The following is a 12639-nucleotide window of genomic DNA, read 5'->3' on the forward strand; positions in this document are numbered from 1 at the left end:
TTTTTCAGCAGTTAGCCATGCATGTAAGCTTTTACGCATCAATAATTATCCATTACCATTTGATTCTAAACTGCAAATTTGTACAAAACCAAATATACGTTACTTATGATTTTACTTTAATACTGTTCTTTAAAATTATTAAAAAAAAAATGAAAATCTACTTCTAAAGTCAACATATTTTATAGGTATTAAGAATTAATGTAAAATATTGATTACATGTTTTGGTTCAAGTACAATATTTCCGGTTTTATTAAATATTTTCAATGACATAGACGAAGGGTTAGGGTACTGTGTCTAGAGATAATCTGATGAATATGCTGAAAAAAACAATTCATGCAGATGATTAGAATAGGTATACAATGAAGCTCCGAAAAAAAACATTATTTCTCCTTTTCAACAATGATAAGTGATATCATTTTAAAAAGATATATAGATATATATGTTTGATAATATGCATATATGTATATTCTGTTCTATGCACCTTCGTGGAGAAAATAGTAAAAACTTACTATATAAATTTCAAAGGAGTTATTACAACTTTTGAGAGGCATCAAAATCATACTGTTTTAACACTTAACGTTGGCACAAAACCAAAAACTGACTAAAACAAGAACCTTATTCATGTACAAAAACAATGAACAAACACAATTTTAATACAAAGCAACAAAATACTATCAGTGAATTATAGGCTCAAGATTTGGGTTTGGCACATAAAATATGGCAGGGTTGAATTATTTTGTCGGCGACAACCCCCATCCTCCCTTTTTTTTTTTTTTTAGAGCGGACAGTGGTGTACGTACCAACACAACAAAGAAGTGTTGAATCTTCAGATTAATGGCATTAATAATACCAATTCTTATACAACTGATTGAAAGTCGACACTGTCCTATCAGTGATGATCGAGGCTAACATATTTGAAAATCAAAAGGAATGTTCTTTAAAAATAAATAAACGAATAAGAGTTCTACAGACATTGGAAGAATGTCTTTGTTGTCTTACAGAAAAGTCAACAAAACTTTAACGACCAAACCAATCAGTTTACGGTGACGAACAAAGAGCTTTCTGGATTCAGATTCATCAGGAACGCTCAAATCCGAACATGCTTATTTTATTTTAATTCAGATTTTACAAAGTATGACGTAGTTGTATGGTTTATTTCCTCTTTTGTTAAGAATTAATCAGTGTTGATTACTATTATCTATTTAAATGTTTCCCATGTCTAAATTGAAAGTGTAACCATCCCAAAGCATGGATATTAACAAAAACGTAAAATTTATTTCAAAGCAACCAACTTTAAAAGTTTTTAAAAAATAGCATACATCTTTGGTACCTCTGGTTGAAAATACCATTTTTGAGATTTCATGTAAAATCTATAAAATCAGATGCTGCAAATGTTTAAAAACACTTGTCACACATCTGGAATTAGTTTGAATGTCTTGTATAAATGTACTATTGATTTGCGTCTTATGTATAGCAACAAATATTACAATTTCGACCTGTTTACGAAATACTCACACACCAGCTTCATATAAGACTGATATGCTGAATAGAAATTCAAACAAGCTTTTTCACAAGATAACAATCCTAATCATTCTATTCGGATATATTTTTGGCGACTCCAAATCAATAAATATTTATCCTCATGCTAAACATCTGCTCTATGGTCGGGTTGTTGTCTCTTAGACATATTTTCCCCATTTCCATTCTCAATTTTATCCACATGTTTGGAGGTGAAGAAAGCATACTAAAAATAGTAAACTCAAGCCTCACACCCTCTACATAGAAGCACCAAGGACATCAGGCTAGCTAATATGGTGAAAAAATGGCAGGAATTACCAACTGTTAAAATAAAAGTAAGGAAATGGCATATCTGCATATTTGACATATTAGCGAGCGTTGTGTAAGTTTAGTAGTATTTGTGTTGCTTCAACTGTGTATTATGAAAATTATTGCATAAAAACTTGTTATAAGCACTGTCATGTCCTTATTTCATTAAAATCTAAATCATATTGGATTTGAGGTTTTGAAGTAGACGTAGGAATGTTATACGTAATGAGTTTTTAATCAAACTATCATATGTTGATTTGCGTGGCCCTAAACGCACTTTTCATAACGATCAGAAAACAACAAATGTTGCACACTTAACACCTATAACATGGTATTGATTATACGGATGCAACAATATAATGAGTGTTATTGTTTGGAAAATTGAATGGCTTCTTATTCAATATTTATTTCATTCTAATACTATACTGATTTCTTTCCCCCTTGTTTTACTCAAACATATCTAATTATAAGAATACAAAGAACATAAAAGTGATTAAAAAAATCAATAACCCTCGATCTGTAACACGAATATCATTTTACTCACCTGAAACTCGACTGACTAGAGACATGTATTACAACACTTTGGCAATGCTGTTTGTTCTGCTTTTCCTTTCACAAGGTGAGGTTTAAAATAAGATGTTTTTACATATGTAATTATCTGTGAAATGATGTGATTTAAAAAAGGGAGTCGAAACACTTGAAGAGAGGCGTAAGATACCAAGTACATATTCAAAATCATAGGTTGATGACAAACGTCATGGCAAAAAATTAAAAACGACAACAGTATTCTAAACACAGCATATAAAACTTTAGACCGAGTAAAGCAAACCCCACCAAAACCTGGGAGTAATCTCATGTACTCCGAAAATGTCTCCTTCAGTAAGCACCTTAAATCATATTTACGACGATACCGATAAAACATTTGACATATTCTTTAACTTTTTATAGTTGTAGCAAAAGTGTTGTTAAACTCTTGATCAACCAAGACTGAGATATGATTATACATAAAATGCGTAAAAAAGAGCAATTACTAGTTAGTTGGCGAGGAAGAAGGTAGGGCGACACATGCATGCAGTGTTTTGTAACGGGCGTCTTCTTCCAATTCCTTCTCGGAGAAGGAATTGGAAGAAGACATTGATCATTGTGTTGATGATAATGTGCTACCTTTAGAAACATAGACTGCCCTGAAACTACGGAAAACTTGACCATGCATGAGTGGCGCGAGATTGTGCGGTCTTGCCATGCTCCATGTTCATCGCGATTAGGATATCAGCAGACAAAATTATGATTCTGAAACGATTTGACTGAACCAGCCATAGAAAAATTTGGAAAACTCTACTGAATCGATGTTTGTTCTATATTCTGGCAGCAGACTCAAATCAGTGATATTTTGATGATTATCTTTCATATAAATTTAAATAAAGTTGTTAAAAATTTGGTGTTAATAAAAGTCTTAAAAAATGAAAAATTTATATAAAAAGTGTCCAAATTCAAAACATTATCAAACTCTCTAAAAATGCCTAGAATGCAGGATTTTGCACCATTCATTTCATACCCTCCAAAAAAAATTTCGCCTCGCTTCGCTCAGCTCAATTATTTTGCCTCACTAAAATAAGATGCCTAGCTACGGCCTTGAACGGAATTGGTGTCATAAAATCAAATCGTTTATCGTTTAAAAAATTATTCATAATAACAATTAAACAATAGTTCACATCTAAACGACAATCTAAAGCTTTCTAAATATTGAATAAAGGGTTGCTAAAGTTAGGTTAGTTTATCCTGCATAATTAATACTGCAGAGAGTGAAACCAGCAATATAAAAGTATAACAAAAATGCCAAAATCCAAGGCAAATTCAAAAAGGGACAAGTTTCTTACAAGTAACAACGGACCAACATCAAACGCTTTCAATCAACATAACTGACACATTTAAGACTGTACAAAAATAATAGTGGCTCAAACCTGGCTGTATAGCTACACAAACCTCCCTCTAATATGACAATTGTTTAAAGTAACGCTTACTTAAATCACTTTTTCTGATTGATTAATTAATTGATTGATTTTTTGGTTTTAAAAGCCGTGCTCAACCCTTGAACCCCTCTTCCGCTAATTTATCTATACCAATAAGTGGAGGAGCTGGAGGGCCATGAAGACAGGGATATATCTTGGATACCTCAAAACACACATGTGTAAAATCGTATATCACAAGACGCTTACATGCAATTAGTACCTAAAATAACATGAGCATAATGATAACATGCGGCCTCTTAAATTTATCTTTTTTTTTAAGCGCATGGTAAACGATGTTCTGCTTTGAATGGAAAATGTAGAAAAAAGTGTTCGTCTAAAGAAGTAGTACTGACTATTGCACGTGGATGCTGCCATCATAAAAAATGTTGTTTCGGTAATACCGATTTATGCAATTATGAAACTTAATTATGAAATGTTTAAGGTTTATGGCCCCTTCTGTGGCCATTTTTGTACAAATTTTTCAAACATCAATTGTATCAAAACTACAGATATAATGAATAATTGAGACAGGCCATTTTGTGCATATACTAGGGGGAAACTTGATGCAAAGCATTATTATTTACTGTTTCATTGCATTTAATAGAAAAAGAGTACTTTGAGGTAAATAAACCAAGATTTTTATAGAAAATCCACAGCCTTTAATACAGAGATTTTTGTTATAAAATTTGAAACATAGATTACTCACTTTTCTATGATGTTCTAGTATTTATTTTTTACAAAAAGTTCCAACCAACCTGTAAATTCCAAAATACCTCGTGCAAAGTCACTTAAGTCGAGCGCATCCTAAATGGTGTACTTGATTTGGTCCATATTTTTATTTGTTTTAACCAATAACTAAATTAATAAACTTGTTTTAAGGAAATCAATGCTAGCACTGCATGCAATAATCCTATATATATTAATCATCAAAATGCCAAATATGATAGTACAAGGATAAAGGCTGTGGATTTTCTATAAAATTTCCATATGTTTAGCATTGAATCAACAGAAGGGTACATAATCCTTAAATACTTGTTTTAATTGTAATGAATACGGGTTGCAAAGAAGGTTTTCTGTTTTCCTGTTCTTATTTTACTTTGTTAACAATTTATTGAAAGTTCAATTAACAATCACACTTAGTTCGTTAATATTTGGAAACGAAAATGTATTACTAATGCAATTTATGTAACTTGATATGAATAAGTCGCTTCTATGTATGTTTGCACCTGTTATAGTTAATGTGTTTTGCACACTCGGTTTTAAATTTTAACCCGGAATTGTTTTCTCTTAGTTTTCAAAGGTACAAGGCTTATGATTTAATACGCCAGACGCGCATTTCGTCTCAATAGGACTCATCAGTGACGCTAAGATAAAAATAGTTATAAAATACAAAGTTAAAGAGCATGGAGGACCAAAAATTTTAAAACGGTAGGCGAAATACAGCTACGGTAATCTATGGCTGGAATAAGAAAATCCTACGTATTATGAAAAATTCATAATTTTGTAAACAGTAAATTCGTAAATTACCATATAATAGATATTCATGTCAACATGAAGTGCTGACTACTGGGCTGGTGATACCCTCGGGGACGAAACGTCCACCAGCACTGGCATCGACCCAGTGGTGTGAGGTAAATAGTTATCAAATGTACAAGGATTTATATGCCCCACCTAGTAGAGGGGCATTATGTTTTCTTGTCTGTGCGTCCGTTCTTCCGTCTGTCTGTCTGTCTGTCTGTCTGTCCGTTCGTTCGTTCGTCCGTCTGTCCCGCTTCAGGTTAAAGTTTTTGGTCAAGGAAGTTTTTGATGAAGTTGAAGTCCAATCAACTTGAAACTTAGTACACATGTTCCTCATGATATGATCTTTCTAATTTTAAAGCCAAATTAAACTTTTGACCCCAATTTCACGGTCCACTGAACATAGAAAATGAAAGTGCAGGTTTCAGGTTAAAGTTTTTGGTCAAGGTAGTTTTTGATGAAGTTGAAGTCCAATCAACTTGAAACTTAGTACACATGTTCCCTATGATATTATCTTTCTAATTTTAATGCCTAATTATATTTTTTATCCAATTTCACGGTCCATTGAACATGGAAAATGATAGTGCGAGTGGGGCATTCGTGTACTTTGGACACATTCTTGTTTTTAATACATTCATGAATTTTGATCAGCAGTATACTACTATTTTTTATAGCCTTTATTTATAACGATTTTTATTGTTTCAGATAACTAATATCTTTGTTCGTTCAACAGAAATATATTACTTTCGCTCCGATATTTTGCCACAATGGTCCTGTGAAATTCTTTTAGAAAGCATGTGTTATCATTGTCAGGAGTGTGTGAAGAATAGACAAGAAAAAAAGTTTCTAAAGCATGATGTAGATTTTGTTTTTAAATTTTCATAAAAAAAACTTTTCCGGAACTTTCTTTTAACCATATTCTGACTTGCAAAGCATGTATATTCGTTGTAAAGTTGTTCTATTGAATTATCTATGTTAACAGTATGATCATTGAGATGTACAATTTAGCGAAGTATATGAAATAATGAAGATCCTTCAAACACTGTAAAAAATCACTCTAGTGCAAACAAACGATAATCTGGCCCTTTTTTGCCGACTGTACAGTAAGTTTTTTCTTATTGTTGAATGCCGTATTGTTGCCTGTAATTGCTTACATCCACTTTATTGGATCTTTTGTGTATACTAGTAGTTGTCTCATTGGTAATAATATCACATCTACTTATTTTGATATTATCAAGATGCTTGATTTCCTGATGGACAACATATTTGATACGTTATGAGCACAGATTTTTCAACTACTATCGAAATTCCAATGGGAACATTCTGCGCTCCTTTGCTTGTTGGCTTGTTCTTTTATTCATATGAACTTGCCATCATACGGAACTGTCAATGTTTTTTACACGTTCTGTCCTTTAAATACATGAACCATTGTAAAACCGGAATCAATGTATAGATGTTTAAGGGTTGCTGGTTTCAACTCATTATTTCGATTTGTTCATGACGTTTCATCTACGAGTGGCAATATCTGTTTTTACATTGAAATTGATGTACCTATATAGAAATCAGTAAATACGGTAACTATGGATTAATTGTATTTCGCTAAGGTAACAAACAAACTTTAGAATACAATTATTAGATATGTTTCTTCTCGAATCAAGAGTGGCTAAACAATTTTTGATAGTGAAAACCATGAAAGGGTTTTGAAATACTAGTAATGGAAAAATATATCGCAACTTTTAATGAGTCAATTTACAATACTGTCCGTCTAAATGAGAAAACCCTATAATGATTTAACTCGCCTAAACGATTTCTATATGTGGACAAAAAAGCGAAACTTTCATTCGGTTTCCTTAACCTCAAAGTTAGACTTTAACAACCTATTGTTTGTGTTGTTAATGATTAAGCTTCTAGAGATATTCTGTTTTGTAGACCGTTATTTGACCAGTTTGCATGTGTAGTGTACTATGATAAGGAAGGCTATTTGTGCTTTCGTATTTTATTTAGTAATGTCGTTTGCCTTTCTCCCTTCTTTTTTATTCTATAATAAGTTCTTGTTTCTTAAAATTAATATCGCACGCAAAATTAGAATTATTTGTGATTATTTTGAAAAGTAGGTAAGTCAATGACAATTTAGACCAAATTAAATTCCTCAAACTATTGTTTATTCCAATTTTTTGCAACAACTTGTTTTGTAACGCATTATTTTTTGTTTATCTGATTTGTTGCTTAAATATTTGCTTTTAAAAAAAAAAGTCCAGAATTATTTTGATATGTGTTTCGTATCGTTCATGACACTTTCTTTGCTGTAGAGTTATATTTTTTTTCTCAACAGAACCTATATCTGGATCCTGTCGTGGGAAATGTGGAGTAGGATTAAGCGGTTCATGTTGGTGTGATAAGGCATGTGAAATCTTTAATGATTGTTGCCCAGACTATCATCAGGAGTGTCCTTGACGATACAAATAAAGCATCTGTTAATTGTTTGTACCTATTGGTGTTACATTGATAGTATATTTCATGAATACTAATTTTCATGAAATAATATCTTCTGTTTTGTTTCATCCAAACTGCCTCCATACAAAAATTTTAAAGCGAATGGTTCAAAAGACTTGAGCATAATATGACTAAAAGTCATTAAAGGTATAGCAGAAATCCTTCTAGGTATCACTCTGCCGGTAGAAACTAGGTCTTTTATTTATATAATATAAAATTAAACTTTTAAACAAAAATGTTACCAAGGAAAAACGATGGAAGATACAAAAGTGACATTCAAAACTCAAAAGTAAAAAAACAAGAGTGCACACGCTGAAATGTCTCGCCTTCTTTAATAATCATTGATATTATGTTAATAGACCTAAATATAAAGCTTTATTACAACTGTCACATAAACTCAACATTATCCCAGAAAACGAATATTGATCAATGAACCATGAAAATGAGGTCAAGGTCAGATGAACCATGCCAGGCAGACATTTCAGCTAACAATTCTTCAATACAACAAATATAGTTGGCTTATTGCTTATAAATTAAGAAAAACAGACCAAAACACAAATACTTAACACTTAGCAATGGACCGTGGTCATGAGGTCAAGGTCAAATAAAACCTGCGTAACAGACATTTAAGCCTTGGTCACACCTTATCAGATAGCTCAAACGGACGTCTAACGGATAACTTTTTTTCAATCCGTTTATGTCCGTAAGACTTCCGTTCTTATCCGTTAGACGTCCGTCCATATCCGTTGCATGTCCGTTAAGCGTACGTTTTATCTGTCGACGTCCGTTCTGTCCGGTTGAAAATTTTGAGCATGTTCAAAACTTTGAACGGACGTCCAACGGATAAAATGTACGTTGAACGTCCGTTAGGCGTCCGTTTTGTACGGTACTCGTCCGTTTCGTTTCCGTTTTGTATCCGCTACGTGTCCGCTATACATCCGTTGGAGGTCTGGAAGATAAATTCACTAACGGACTTCAACCGGACGTTTAACGGATAACACGGATGTTGAACGGATGAGAAACGGATTCCTACCGGACGTATAACGGATAAAACGGATGATTAACGGATCTGAAACGGATAAATGACAATTGAAAGTTTCGCGTCAGAAATGCCAATTATTGGTTTGTCAGATTTCTTAAGGTTCATGAATTCTTATTATTCATAATCGATCTTAGAGTATAGGCACGTCTTCATAATCAACAGCTCTTATTCAGGCCAGAACGGACATGAACGGATTGAAAAAAAGTTATCCGTTAGGCGTTCGTTCGTGCTATCCGGTAAGGTGTGACCGAGGCTATAGATCATACAATATTTCCATACACCAAATATAGTTGACCTAATGCATAAAGTATTAGCAAAATAGACCAAAACTTAAAAAACTTAACTTTGACCACTGAACCATGAAAATGAGGTCAAGGTCAGATGACACCTGTCATTTAGACATGTACACCGTATAATCATTTCATACACTAAATACAGTAGACCTATCGCATATAGTATAGGAAAAACAGACCAAAACACACAAACCTAACTATAACCACTGAACCATGAACATGAGGTCAAGGTCAGATGACACTTGCCAGTTGGACATGTACACCATACAGTCCTTCCATACACCGAAAATACTAGACCTATTGCTTATAGTATCCGAGATATGGACTTGACCACCAAAACTTAATCTTGTACACTGATCCATGAAATGAGGTCGAGGTCAAGTGAAAACTGTCTGACGGGCATGAGGACCTTACAAGGTACGCACATACCAAATATAGTTATCCAATTACTTATAATAAGAGAGAATTTAACATTACAAAAAATCCAAACTTTTTTTCAAGTAGTCACTGAACCATGAAAATGAGGTCAAGAACATTGGACATGTGACTGACGAAAAGTTCGTAACATGAGGCATCTATATACAAAGTATGAAGCATCCAGGTCTTCTACCTTTTGAAATATAAAGCTTTTAAGAAGTTAGCCGCCGCCGCCGCCACCGTCGTCGCCGGATCACTATCCCTATGTCGAGCTTTTTGCAACAAAAGTTGCAGGCTCGACAAAAATCACTCATTTCAATATGGCAAAAGACGAAAAACAACGAAAAACAACAAAGGCTGACATGTCAACAAAACGCTAAATTGAAACTTGAATTATGAGCTTCGCAAACCCCACAAAAACAGGGGATGAACTCATATACTTTGGAAGGTAAGCAGTTCATCTTTATCATGTGGCATCCGTCTTATTTAAGGTTTATGACCCCTTCTGTAGCCATTTTTGTACGAACTTTTCAAACTTCAAATGTATCAAAACTACTGATTTGATGAATAATAGAGATATGCCGTTTTGTACACATACAAAGGAGAAACTTGATACAAAGCATTATTATTCACTGTTTCATTGCATTTAATAGAAAACGAGTACTTTGTGGCAAATAAACCAAGATTTTTTATAGAAAATCCACAGCCTTTAATACAGAGATTTTTGTTATAAAATTTGAAACACAGATCACTCACATGCTTTTCTATGATGTGCTAGTGTTTATTTTTTACAAAAAGTTCTAACCAACCTGTATAAAATTCCAAAATACCTCGTGCTGAGTCACTAAAGTCGAGCGCACCCTAAAAGGTGTACTTGATTTGGTCCATATTTTTATTTGTTTTAACCAATAACTACATTAATAAACTTGTTTTAAGGCAAGCAATGCTACCACTGCATGCAATAATCCCATATCTATCAGTCATCAAATTGCTAAATATGAGAGTACCAGGATAAAGGCTGTGGATTTTCTATAAAATTTCCATATGTTTAGCATTGAATCAAGGGTACATAATCCTTAGTCACAATTTCAAAGGAAATGGCTGGTGACACAGTGATGACTGCTGTACCCCTATTTTTACAATTTTACCTATTATATCTATTTTGTTCACGCATCGTTGTCAATATGATGGAACTTGGTGCGACTTCATACAAGTGGGAGGTTAAGCGCTGTAAAACTGGGTTCAATACGCCGTTTTCTACCTTGGAAAATGCCTCTACCAAGTCATGAATATGACAGTTGTTGTCCATTCGTTTGATGTGTTTTATCATTTGATTTAGCAATTTGATTAGGGACTTTCCGTTTTGTATTTTCCTCGGAGTTCAGTAGTTTTGTGATTTTACTTTTTTTGATGAGGATGGTTGAGATCTCATAAACCCTGCCGCATTTTGGCCCCTGTACCAAGTCAGTAATATCAACAAGATATGGAGCGATCCTCATTTAGGTTTGATTACATTTACACGAGCATCTAATTTAGAGAATGTATCGGACATGATTTTAACCATTTAAACTTTTTAAAAATTGAACTTTTCTTTTTCATGAAAATTTAGTTTTTTCCAATTTGCGATGATGGAGTTTTTCAATTCTCGTACGAAAAATATCATATTGATCTTCTTTTTTTGTGTATAAAAATTAATTCTATATCAAAGTACATTTGTAGCATTTTTATGTGACATTTTTACTGCCCGATTAACACCATTGATGATCGTAAATCTGACGATAAAAATGCCAATTCAGGGGCAGCAACCCAACAACGGGTTGCCTCATTGGTATAAAATTGTCAGGGCAGATATATCTTTATCTAATGAACATTTGAACTGTTTAGCAGATTTTCTCTAAATGCTTTAGTTTCAGAAATATAAGCCAAAAACTGCATTTTACTCCTATATTCTATTTTTAGCCATGGTAGGCGAAGTAACCGAACACATTTTTTAAACTAAATACCTTAATGACGATTGTGGCAATGTTTGGTTAAATTTGACCAAGTCGTTTCAAAGGCTAAGATTTTTGAAAAAGTTAACAACGACAGACGAATACGATGGACGCCAAGTGATGGGAAAAGCACAATTGGCCCTTCGTGCCAGGTGAGCTAACAAAAGCAATGATCAAATATATATCGAATTACAGTTTTGAATTGGTAACCTTTTAGAGTAAGTTTATTTGCGAATCGTTAAGTTTATACGGATCGTATTTAAGTTTAGGAGCTCGGTAAACAACATCACCGTAAAATGAGGACATGCTATTCCGTTCGAAATATGCAAATTTTCAATAAGTACAATCAAATCTATATATCTATTTCAACTTTTTGAAATTTTGGATCCTCAATGCTCTTCAACTTTGTTCTAGTTTGGCTTTATAAATATTTTGATATGAGCGTCACTGATGAGTCTTATGTAGACGAAACGCGCGTGTGGCGTACTAAATTATAATCCTGGTACCTTTGATAACTATTTACACCACTGGGTCGATGCCACTGCTGGTGGACGTTTCGTCCCCGAGGGTATCACCAGCCCAGTAGTCAACACTTCGGTGTTGACATGAATATCAATAATGTGGTAATTTTTATAAATTTCCTGTTTACAAAACTTTGAATTTTTCGAAAAACTAAGCATTTTCTTATCCCAGGCATAGATTACCTTAGCCGTATTTGGCACAACTTTTTGAATTCTTGGATCATGCTCTTCAACTTTGTACTAGTTTGGCTTTATAAAGATTTTGATACGAGCGTCACTGATGAGTCTTGTGTGGACAAAACGAGCGTCTGGCGTACTAAATTATAATCCTGTTTCTAACCTTCGTTGTCCATTTTTGGTAATAGTTTTTGGCCCGCTATAATGTAATTGTGCTATGGTTATCTTTAGTTTTCTTGTCTTTCAATTTTGCTGATGATGCTTATCTTTAAAGTGTATTTATGCCATTTTAATTTATCGTTGTTCATATAGTTGCTTTTATTTATAGTGATCAAGATATGAACGCAAGTT

General features: G+C 33.4%; 1 long non-coding RNA gene across 1 annotated transcript; it reads left to right on the forward strand.

The window, feature by feature from the left end:
• Positions 1–2360: 2360 nt before the first annotated feature.
• Positions 2361–7884, forward strand: LOC139510475 (uncharacterized). Its single transcript, XR_011661887.1, has 3 exons — positions 2361–2446; positions 4117–4230; positions 7687–7884. It is a non-coding gene; the product is annotated as an uncharacterized lncRNA (long non-coding RNA).
• The last annotated feature ends 4755 nt before the right edge of the window (positions 7885–12639 follow it).

Source organism: Mytilus edulis, chromosome 2 (genome assembly GCF_963676685.1).
Source record: "Mytilus edulis chromosome 2, xbMytEdul2.2, whole genome shotgun sequence".
Classification (NCBI taxonomy): domain Eukaryota; kingdom Metazoa; phylum Mollusca; class Bivalvia; order Mytilida; family Mytilidae; genus Mytilus; species Mytilus edulis.